The following is a 12699-nucleotide window of genomic DNA, read 5'->3' as shown; positions in this document are numbered from 1 at the left end:
AACGCAAGGGAACCGACCGACCGCCATGTCATCCTCAACCGACAGGAGTCACTGGATGCGGATACGGAGGGGCATATGGTCAGCACACCGCTCTCCCGGGAGTCGTCAGTTTTCGTGACTAGAGCCGCTACTTCTCAGACAAATAGCTGCTCAATTGGTCTCACAAGAGCTGAGTGCACCCCGTTTGCCGACAGCGCTCGGCAGACCCAATCACCCACCCAAGTACTAGCCAACCACTACAGCGCTTAATTACGATGATCTTACGGGAGCCGTTCCTACCACTGCGCGTAGGCCGTTGATATAAAAAGTGTTAATGATCTGTAATTGTGTGTTAACTTTTTAAAGGCCCACGTGTTAAAATTGCCATATAAACTTAAATGTCGTGTGACTACCGCCTCCCGTCGGGCAGATCGTTCGCCGGGTGCAAGTCTTTCGATTTGACTCCACTTCAGCAACTCTCGCGTCGATGAGGATGAAATGATGATGATTAGGACAACACAACACCCAGTACCTGAGCGGAGAAAATCTCCTACCCAGCCAGGAATACAACCTGGGCCCTTACGATCAACATTCTGTCGCGCTGACCACTCAGATACCGGGGGCGGAGTTAATATTCCCATAAAGGATTTTTTTTTTTAATTGTTGGTTCCCTTATAAACACTTACGTGTTAAACCACCACATTATATTTCTTTCGTAATTCAAAATTACTTAGGCGAAATCTATATTATTCACATTTAAAGCCTGGAAGGGCTTTATCAGATCTTTCGGTGTGGGATCTGTAAATCAGTTCTGTGGTCGTAACCTTGTGGCTATATGGTTTTAATGTTCACCTGTGACTGAGTACTTAATCTGAGCTGAATGGAGGACTAAGCGATGTCTGGGCTAAGCTCAAGCTGGTGACCTTATGGCAAAGCCTGATTACTTACCAAATGTATTGTTTTCAGTTTCCTGAATTGTGATTTAACACTGTTAATGCTTTCATTGTTTACGTGTAAATTGTACACTTCACAACCTCATCTACTGAATAATGGAAAATTGTTCTGGAACTTGTAAAGACTGTTAATATTGACTCTATCACTGCTTATAGGATTTAATATTCAAATGTACAAAATTTTAAGTATTGCTGTTAAACATAACATCAGCTGCTGATTGGTTCAAATGGCTCTGAGCACTATGCGACTTAACTTCTGAGGTCATCAGTCGCCCAGAACTTAGAACTACTTAAACCTAACTAACCTAAGGACATCATACACATCCATGCCCGAGGCAGGATTCGAACCTGCGACCGTAGCAGCAGCGCGGTTCCGGACTGAAGCACCTAGAACCGCTCGCCCACAGCGGCCGGCCACCGTCAAGAGACACCCGTACGCAATAAGCAGAATACTCACATGCGTATTTCGCCCATAAGGGACTGTTGAACTGTTGATCAATACAAATAAATCACTTTCTGCGTCAATCACTTGTTTATTTTTACGCTTTTCGACGGTTCACGCCATTGTATTCATGTGGAGAACAGTTTATTTACATGGATGGTGTCTGTGAGGAGTACAGACGTCTTTTCACTGTCGCAGACCAGGGACGGTGTAGGTTATTTTGCGTCTTTTGCTAATAATAAAAAAATTTTGATTTAGAAATTCATATTTTTAACCCCTTACGTTCCTTTTCTAAGTGTACAATGTTTATCATTAGCAAAAGACGCAAAATAGCCTACAATGCTCTTGCTCTGCGACTGTGAAAAGATGTCTGCAACACCAGCCACGTAAAAAACCAGTTCTGAACCTTACGATGATGGTTTCAACCATCGAAAAGCGTAGTGGCAAAATAAACAAGTGACTGACGCAAAAACTGTTCTATTTGTATAGAACACTCACAGCCAAACATTTACAGCGAAACGTAGAGATTATTGTACGCCTCCATCACTTTCCATCAACTTGTAAAATGTCCGGAAAAGGAACAGCAGTCAAAATAAAGAGTGTTGGAATGAATGAGACGGCCATACCAATGCCTCAAGTTCTAAAAACAAACGTGCAAAATGATGTATTGAAATATTTCTATCGGACTAAGCAATGGATGAAACTCATAAAAATCTGGCGTTATAGTTTCTTCCCTAGGGTGAGAATGTTAAAACAGTCTTCTGTGAGTTTTATTCATCCCTTAGTTGGGTAGATATATTTTAATACGTTGGTCCTCAGGTTCCTTTTTAGAACTTCAGACATTTGCATGGCTGTCTCCGTCTCTCCACCATTCTTATTTTAACCACCTCTCGTTTTACGTAACTTTTAATACATCTTGATTGAAAGTGATGCAGGCATCCAATAATTTCTGCGTGGCACGGAAAGAATGTAGTCAAATCGAAATTAATATTATATGAGAAAACTGTTGTAGAAGTATCGCATTTCAATTATCTAGGACGCGATATTACTTTTAACTATGACAAGGACGTTGACAAGAAGACTAATAAATATCAAGTTGTCTGCCGAACAATTGGAAGAATTTTAAGAAGAAAAACAAGAAAAGATACGTAAACGAAATTCTATAAAGTTATCTTTTCTTTTATATGGTTCTGAATCATGGACAGTAACAAGAAAAGTAGTCTATGCAAGCAGCAGAGATGATGTTAATGAGGTACGTAAGAGGCTGTAATAAAATAGATAAAATAAGGAATGAAACAATAAGACCAAATTTAAATATCTTTTCAGTTATTAACAAGACAGAAGAAAATAAAATGAAATGGAAGGATCATGTTGACAGAATTACAGAAAACAGAATGCCAAAAAATATACTGAATTATCGGTCGACTAGAAAGATTGAACTACGTAAACCTCTTAAGAGAATGGACGGATGGATAATAGGGACGGGAACAGGTGGTTACAAGACCTTGTAACGAGACGATGATGATAATTTGATTGTGAGTATTCTCCTTGTTGCGTACCTGATTCTCTTGAGGGTTATTGTTTATTTCGTGTATTTAGCATTGAGGTTACATATTGATTTTACTGGACCTCTTGCCAAAACATTTATTAATTTTAGCTAGTGAATGCAACCTTAGGTTGCGAAACCACTTGTACTTGTTCAGTAGCTACTAAGATGTTGTTTAACAAAAAACCATTCTTATGGTTCGGTTGCTCACGATGCAAAGTTGATTCTTTGTTAACTGAAATATTATTTGTTCATCATTGACGATATTGTCTGAATGGCACTGACGAGTATAAATGTTGTAAAAAATCTTCCTTCTTTCCGAGAATGGTGAGTTCAGCTCCTCAGCACCCCTAGCTGCATGATACTTGCCACTTTGAGTTTATTAAAAACATATTGAAATTTAACCCCATCGCCACCCGTGGTTAGACATTGTGATGATCAACGTTAGTTCGTATGGCCGTAGCCGGACTTCTGTTCCAGCATACGTGTTTCACTGTGAGAGGTCCTGGCTGGGTCGTCTCTAAAGAGACAACAGATGTGCCGCAGTTGTGCCGCAGCTGGGCGTCGCGTTGGATCGGCTGGCTCGTTATTAATATTACGCGCCGGGACGAGAGGCTGTCAGCGGCAGCCCTCGCTGTGCCCAGCCTCCCCCCCTCCCCCCCCCCCCCCCCACACACACACCGAACCCCCTAGGACCCACCCAGTCTCATGGATGGCAGCCACCGCCGCCTGTTGTAGCCACGACGCCTCGTGCGCCTCTCTGCCAAGGGCACGCGCGGGCGTCGATCCCGGCCTCGCCGCCAGAAATACGGCGGCGGCCTCGGGCGCGCGCGCACAGCACACGCCCCACTCCGAGTAACAGCCGCAGCGCCCACATGGCGCTACGATGTGTTGTGACGCTCTGAATATCAAAGTAACGACACCTGGTCAGAAGGACGAGGTATCATTCGGCAAACCCAACTCATAAGCTGGCCACGCCGGCAACACATTCGTGTTTACACCCGGGAAGCGGGGAAGGGTGGTAACAATAGCTTACAATCCAGAAATTAAAACAACGTGCACACTACTGTTCGCATAAATTTCCTTTACTTCAGGTCTAAGTTCACAAATTTTTTGTCATCAGACTACCGGTTTCGGTCTATAATGACCATCTTCAGTTCTCTGTTATAAAAACATGTCCTAATATATTGCGAGCAATTACACGAGCGGCGAGGGTCGACGGAACTCGTCTGGCAGTGTCCGTCCACCGCTCTGGAGTCTGAAGATGACTCTACGAAAGAGTCGAAACCGGTCACTCACTCCAATTAAAGAAAAAAAAATCCATCAAGACTGTTTTAAATTTTAATTTTAACGAATTTTAAGATCGCTGACTATGTTTCCAAAAATTTCAAAAATCTATGGGTTTCACTGGGGGAAGTTGAGCCACGGCGACTCTGCCCCTTATCGATTTCCGCTCATCTTAGGCATTGTTGCCTTGATATTGAGGAGTGCTTCTAGTGTCTGCGGCGGAGCTCGCTCGCGGAAAGATGGAAGGGAGGTGGAACGGCAGTAGGACTCGACGTGGTCTAGCGTGAAGATCAAACGCTCTCTTGTTGGCCTTGGGGGGGGGGGGGGGGGGGGTTCATTTGCTGAAGTGTGAGGTGTCTCTCGGCAGTGTGAGCTATTGACGTTTTGCAGACAGAATCAACTGCTTCTTGGGAGGATCAAGAGCCCGGTTTGCATCGACTACGATTGCTTGTTCTGGAGACCAGTCTATATTAGCAGGGGCATGGTACGTCTGCTGACTGCAGAGGCGATTTGGAATTGATTTGCCCCTATGGAACCGAAGGACGGCGTCCTTGCCTTCCAAGTTAAGTTATTTCGCAATAGTTTTATGGTATCTGATTTTTTATTTTTTGTGTTTATATTGATAGTACTCAAAAATAGGGCTGCTCAATTGTGGCTCGAGCTGATACATAGAAAGCTAGTCTTCCAGCTGCCTGGTTAACAACTGTATTTCTATTTTTTTAAAATTATGACAGCTATTATAAATTTTTTCTGAAACTGCTGACTACTAAGAAGTGACATGAATTGTCTGCTTAGTAACTGTTTTATTATTGTAAAAAATTGTGACAGTTATTAGAATGTTGTTTTTTTTAAGTTGGGGTGAACTAAGAAGTCATTTGGGGGCATATTAATTGTTTATTGGTAATTTAAATGTGTGGCAGCTCTTAGAATTTTTTCTAATTAAACTCACTTATAGTAAAGGATCATACGATTTGTCTGCATAATCACTGTCTATTAGTCTTAAACCTGTTTGACTTTTTCAATAATTTAGTAAAAGAAACTACATTTAAAGGCCATCGAATGCTGCAACAGCTGTGTGGGTCTCCAGTCCTTCCATTAGGGTGACGTAATCCTATGTTCCCAACCGAAACCCACCTTACCAACAAATTTTATTGCTTGCAAACACACTCTGACGCCAGGTTTTCTCCATCGTGCCGCAGAGACACCTGCAAAAGTGGAGATATCAGCACCTTTGATCACATCGTCCAAAAGTGTGCCAGCAGACAGGATGTCACGGACTTAGACGGAAAATTCTTCATTGCTAACAGGACACGCATCTACAAGATGGGCAGAAGTGATGCACAAAACCATTCTTCAGTATCTTTACCATCTAAGAACTTAGTATTTGCAGCAGAATGACCTCCTCTATGCACGTCTGAATGTATCTTGAAATTTCTAGTCATTCAAGATAATACTCGTGCTTTTCTCTAATGATATCCTACACGTGGATCAAGGCAATCATGGGGGATGTAGCATTTCTTGACTTCCAAAAAGCGTTAGACTCAATATCACGACAACGCATGTTCGTGAAAATGCGATCATAGGAGGTATTAAGCGAAATGTGTAACTGGGCAGATGATTTATTGATAGGGAAATGCAGCAAGATGTCTTGGATGGATAGTCAACGACAGATGTGAAAGTAACTACAGACTTGCAGGCATGCCCCAAAGAACTGTATAGCGACGCTTGCTGTTCATATTATATATTATTAACCCAGCAGAGGATGTTAATAGCAACATCAGATTTTTTGCAGATGATGCAGTTATCTGTAACGATGTACGTGCTGACAAATGCTGCAAAAATGTTCCGTCATATCTCGATAAGATTTGAAAGTGGGGAAAAGACCATCAAATTACTTTAAATGTTCAAAGATGAAAGATTTCTTCGTTATAAAACGAAAAAAGGTGCTATCCAATGAAGGCAATATCAATGGCCAAAACTGAAGTCAGTCAACTCATATGAATGTTTGAATGTAGCAGTTGGTGGAGACATGAAAGGGAATGATTACACATATTCAGTCATAACTAAAGTAGGTGGCAGACTTCAGGTCATTGACAGCATACTGAGAGAATGCAGTCAAGGTCCACTAAGGAGATCTCTTTCAAACATACATGTCCCATTTTAAATACTAAATAGGATCAATGGGAGATATGGAAAGTATTCAAAGGAGGACTGCACTAATCATCACAGGATTATTTGACTTATTGTCGAACACCACAAATATGCTGAAAAACCTAAATGGGCAGACTCGAAGAAAGACGCCAACTATTCCACAGAAGATTAGACTAATCACAGAGTCCATACACGGGTGGAATGGGAGGAAATACAATAACCAGTACCCTGGGAAGTAGGGTTGTTGATAAAATATCGGTTTGTCTATGTTACGATATATCGATATCTTTCCCGAACATAACCTATGCATAACGGCCATATTTTTCCATAATATGTCGATATATTGCTACAGAAATTGCGATGTCGAGTGCCGGAATTTTTATTTTATATTACATTATTTTCGCAATTTTCGATAAATATATGAAATGATTCTTTTGAAATTGTTCACTGTATGAAGAGGTTTTACTACTTTATGAACACCTATCACGTACAGTCTTTCTCTTTGACAGTGTGAAGCAAGTATAGGTGGTACAAAAGAGAAATCCGATTGCACTGAAGGTTGGTGGTGTGAATGGAACAACAATATTTCCGATGTGTAGAAATAGCACACTAGTTGTGTTAAAAAACAGTTTTTAACGCAACTAGTGCGCTATTTCTTCACATTGGCATTCTTCAGTAACAGGTGCTGACAAAGATGACCATAATGTAAATGACTAGGTTTGTCTTGCGGTGGACGGAAATGTCTGACGGGTTTGCTGACCTAAGTGGCGCTCGGAATTACCAACAGAAATCGCAGCATTTAACTTCACCACGCAACTTTGACACTACAACTCCTAGTCGCTGTCGTTTGCAGAAATGAAAAATGAGAGAAGTAGGCATGAAGTGTTCCAGTCAATTCCGATATATGATGAAACCGAACGACGGACCCATCAGACACCTTTCATTGTGCAACTTACATGCAGTTACCATTGTTACGAAAGTGGTTATCGCCAAACGTGAACGTCGATCGTTTTGCTTTCAATTCTTGCTCTAATGGGGAAAAGTAGGCAGCTAGCTTCTTGATGTACAGAATACCTAATAATAAATCAGCACTTAAATATATAGATCTAAAATCGGCAGTATATTTACAATGTGCAGCCGATATTTTTTCGTCGATATATCTATACATCGATAAGTTGAGTGGATGTGTCGCCGACGTTTATCGATGTATCGAGGCATTAACGATATCTGTTAAATATCAATATCTCGGATTCACGATATTTTACAAAAATATCAGCAGTCCCATTGGGAAGTACTTGTACGGTACATATGTCTGTGGTACAAGCTGAACGTCAAAACAGGCAGAATATCAGACAGCAAGATGTTAGCCTACCTGTCTGAGGCAGAAGTCATACACCGTGACCACAAGAGATGTATCAAGACAGAACTTAAATCCATAACGTCCTTAGGAAACAGTGAGAAGATAAGCCTCGGAGAGGATGTGGTAGGACTTCCTAGGTTCTGACAGTCATCACCCTCCCACACTACCGCCTCATAAGGGGAATTGCTGTTGTTGTAATCTTAAAATGTGCGTGTGTATTTCAGAATTAAACTCTTGTAATTTTTTCGGTAATACAAAGCTACTACTTAACAGTATGTTTATCTCAACTTCCTATATTATAAATCCATTCAATTTGCTTCGTTCTCCTTTCCTACAAGTCTTTGGCTAAACAAGAGCAAAACTGATACTGTAGTCAACTGATGAATCATTCTTATATGACAAGTCCTTTGTCTTCCAGTTGGTGTGTTGATCAAATCAGATACAACCAATTGTAATTACTATCAGTTTAAAATTAAGCTTTTCGAAATTATTCTGAAATGTTAATTAGACTCTTTTAGCTGTTTCAAACCACCCAGATGCGTCATTTCCGTACGATATCAAGAACTTCTGGATAAGACCGTAAATGGTTAATTGGTCAAATGGGATAAATCTTAGAGCATAAATATTGTAATTTCTCATAAACTATGTATTGTATTTTGAAAGGCTGACGCTATTAAATTCGTTTCCTGTTGATTTACGATAAATGCAGGAGAAATTTCAATAGTTCTATTGGAAAGCGCGAAGTGCATGTCAATATTATTGTAATTAATATGGATAGAACAAGGCACTATAAATCGTTTAGTAAGGACTTTATTACAAATCATCTGCTTGAGAACAGAATTAGGATATGTTAAATGATTCAGGATATATTTTCGGTGAATAACTTAACTGAATCATCCTTTTCTATGACTGGACAAGTAACATTACAGAGAACATTTTCTTGTCCCGCAACCGTAACGTAAATGAGACGTCAAAATGTTATTAGTAATTGTAAATATAAAACTGATACTAATGTAGCAATTAACAACACTGTATTAGTTACACGCTTGTATAGTAAAGTGGCACAAACGTTAACATAAGCGACTAACTACGAGACAGAAATTAGTCAAGTAAAACTTTTCTAAACTGACCGTGGTACAGGAAAACTTTGATTTCGTGGATGCCATACAAGCTAGACTGTTGAGAAGTAATAAGACAGCAACACTAGGATCAAGCTGCTCCTTATGTTTGCTACCATCCTCTTTTCATGAGATAAAATATTGATCTGCATCTTTTTCTCGTTTTTGTTTTTGTGTCTCAAGAAAGCCTATCATGTAATTTGATGTCTTTAATAAGTAGTGGTTAGATATACACTGAAATGATATTACATATTACAGTATATACGTGTACACACTGCTCTTTGTGTTTGCATTCAAAATAAAATGGTAAAAAGGTATATATACAACATATTAATCAAGTAACATGAATGTGTGCTGCCAGACGCGTACAGATTAAACTTTCTTGCTTTTTTTATTTGCCAGTATGGCAAATATAGCCATCACTTCCAAACCTACCTCTCTTCAGTCTTTGACGTGACTCCCTAGTGTGAACTTGGAGGAACTACATTAGCAGTATGGATCGCTTACTGCTAATTTTTGGAGAATTCTCGATTCAAACCTGGAAGAAAGTGATTGAAACTCATGGAATGGTGAAGTACGAAAACGGTTAGCAACTCGGTGAACATCGAAACGGATATGTTATAATACTATGAAAATCGAAACGAAAATGAAAAAAAAAACACTAATTGATCGAAGAGGAGTGAATACAACCGAATAATCATTCTTTTGTTTTGTGAACTACTCCATTAACAATCGGTTGCTGGAATCATTCTGACCTTCTAACTGATGAGCTGATACTTCACTTTTAAGTGGATAAATTTAACTGACTGAAATTCTTTGATACTAGCTTGCTACCAGTGATACCAATTGTGATCACGTACATTTCACTACGTACCTCACAAGATCCAAGCTTCAAACGTGACGAAATTCGTTCATAACGACAACGAAACTGCAAAGCATCCGTCATTCCCTGCTGTACTGGAGGCCAGCATTGGGCTGCCTACCGGATAAAATAAGACTTTCTGAGAGGTAAAGTCAAAACGGTTCAACTGTTGCTTACTCAGGGTACTATTTTTTTAGAAAAATTATCTCTATCTTCATCATTTCGATAAACTAATGTTTATTAAATAAGTAAGCAACAGCTATGTCACGTTTTTAAAAAACTAGCATTACATGTGCTGGGGTTGCGAGGAAAGCAATGTTTCGTGAAAGGAATGTAAGCTCACCAAGCAAGATGTTGACCACACTATTAAAGCAGCATGGGTCACTGTAAGTGGTGTAGAACTTGTCATGTGACGCTACACAGTAGACGTAAATCATGGCAGCGAATTATTGTGTTTGTGCCAGTCGGTTTTATAGATGGGTCGACTTGGAAACATGTCAGAATGGTAGAAACGAGTTACCGTGTTTGGAAGTACCCCTGGCCGAGTCGTGAATGAAGTCACACAATTTGTTTGCGTAACAAAGCGGACTGTCCAACATATGTATATGGAATGGTTGACCACTCGCAGCCCTGTTACATAGCCGTCATCCCAACCAGCTTGGATTCTGTAAACAATAGTCATGCGAAACTCAACTCGCATTTTTTTTTTTTTTTTTTTTTCAGATGTCGCCATGAAATCCGTCGATCAATAACATTTCTGTTTCATTACTAAGAGCAACTGTTCTTACCAAATTTGAGGGTGCTCTTTTCAGATTTGAGGTCTTTTTCTGTGAACACTAGTTTTTTTTGTAATCGTCCAGTGTCAGTATTTCATATTTTTATCATTCAGTCATAATGTAGCTGGATAAACATTTTATTTTAGTCTCTTGAATTTAGCTGGATAATAAAGATTAAATTCAGTACAAATTAAATATTAACAAAGTATAAATCTATTCAGTCAGACAAAATGAAACACATAGTATCATGAAGAAGTGACTTATAACTGACACATTCTACTGAGGTAGAAATTTTCGTTTCAGGCTCTTTCGCTGTTGAGTAGTTCAGGGAGGTCGCGTTTACTACTCTAGAAAAAGTCTGCCTTCATATGTGTGTCCCATATGCATTGATAGTGCTCCGCCACATAATTCGGGTCCTGGTGGAACTGATCGACTTGCTCGTCACCTACATTTTCTAAATTATCGGTAAATTTACCAGTGTTACTCTATGGTAAATGGAGTTTAACACTCATATTAAATTTCACGACATAAACAAAGACCTCTTCCCACTTTCAATAATCTTTCAATAATGGTACTTGTACAGTGTCACTCAGCAAACATTACTCCTGTAATCTAGAGGCTAACAGTGAAGCTGGAAACTTGGAAAGTCCCAAATCACGCACAAGATCATTCACCTCGGACTATTTAAACAGACGAGAAGTTGAGGACTGTGAGGGATTAGAGGAATACATGTCAAAGACACTTTCTTCACCTATCTCCGGGCTTTGGTCGCTATCCGCATCAGCAGAGAGAGTATATCCTGTAAAACCTGGATGTGATAGGTCGTCTAAGTACAAAGCAGGTCTGCTTGCTGAGGAGATACTAGTATTTGATATTTCATGGCCGTTTTTCATACGAATTCCATTTGTACTAACGATGCAAAAATAACAGTCACTTGTGTCATTCACTGGTTCTCGCCAGGTCATGGGTATTCGCAAAGGAAAAATTACACTTTCCTTTCGTCCACAAACGCAGCATTTCCTCACAGTTGCGACATGCAGTATGTTTTGTCTTGGCCCCCAAGAGTAAGTCCAAAGTATTCTTAATAGTCTTACCTTACAAAGGACGTTATATTGAATTTTAAAAATATGGATGCAGCATCCACAAACGTAGCAGATACTGTCTGTATGATAGTTATATTGTCGTCTACTCGTAGGCATCATGAAATTACATCAGATATGAAAGAAAAAAATGTCCAATATCACAAACCTGCCAATAAGATGTAAGTAATTAACTAAACTGCAAACGGATGAAATGGAAAAGTTCGGATTCTATGAAAACCTGAGCACGAAGAGCAAAACCGATATCAGATAGGAAGTCAGCATATCAGAAACAAATAGTTCAAATGGCTCTGAGCACTATGGGACTTAACATCTATGGTCATCAGTCCCCTAGAACTTAGAACTACTTAAACCTAACTAACCTAAGGACATCACACAACACCCAGTCATCACGAGGCAGAGAAAATCCCTGACCCCGCCGGGAATCGAACCCGGGAACCCGGGCGTGGGAAGTGAGAACGCTACCGCACGACCGCGAGCTGCGGACTATCAGAAACATTAAGAATCAGTAAAATATCTCATTTTCCTGGAAGTCTCATAAAACGAATTTGTTATTAGATTAAGGATTTTTTGGTGTATCTAGGACGCAGCATGTTATTTGGATGGAGAGTCTTCGTCAGAAGTAGAAGTATCTTAAGGCTTGCCTCAGAGAAGAATGCTGGGAATTTTCTAGTTCATGCTGTACTTTAATAACCAGGCAGAGAGTCTCAGAGGGACTGTTAACGAAGATCTTTAGTTGCTTTAAACGTATTATCATCACCGTCATCTTCACTAATATCAGACATTTAGCAGATGATGAAGTCATTTACAGTGAAGTACTATCTGAAAAAAAAAGCTGCAGAAATACGCATTCAGGTCTTGATAAGATTTCAAAGTGGTGCAAAGACTGGCAACATGCTTCAAATGTTTATGAATGTAGAATACTGCTCTTTACCAAGCGCAGAAAGCAATATCCTGTGGGTGAAATATGAAGGAACTACAACTGGAATGAGCGAACTCATACATGTAGAGGGGTTGGACAAGAATGTGTAAACACCGAAAACACAACACGGCGTAGGAAACCCGTTGGCATTCAGAACAGCTTTCACTCGTCTGGGAATGCTAAATACAGGTTTCTTTCTGGTT

The sequence above is a fragment of the Schistocerca serialis genome, chromosome 9 (genome assembly GCF_023864345.2).
Source record: "Schistocerca serialis cubense isolate TAMUIC-IGC-003099 chromosome 9, iqSchSeri2.2, whole genome shotgun sequence".
Taxonomy (NCBI): Eukaryota; Metazoa; Arthropoda; class Insecta; order Orthoptera; family Acrididae; genus Schistocerca; species Schistocerca serialis.
The sequence above is the reverse complement of the archived record's forward strand: the minus strand, read 5'-3'. Positions refer to the sequence as shown.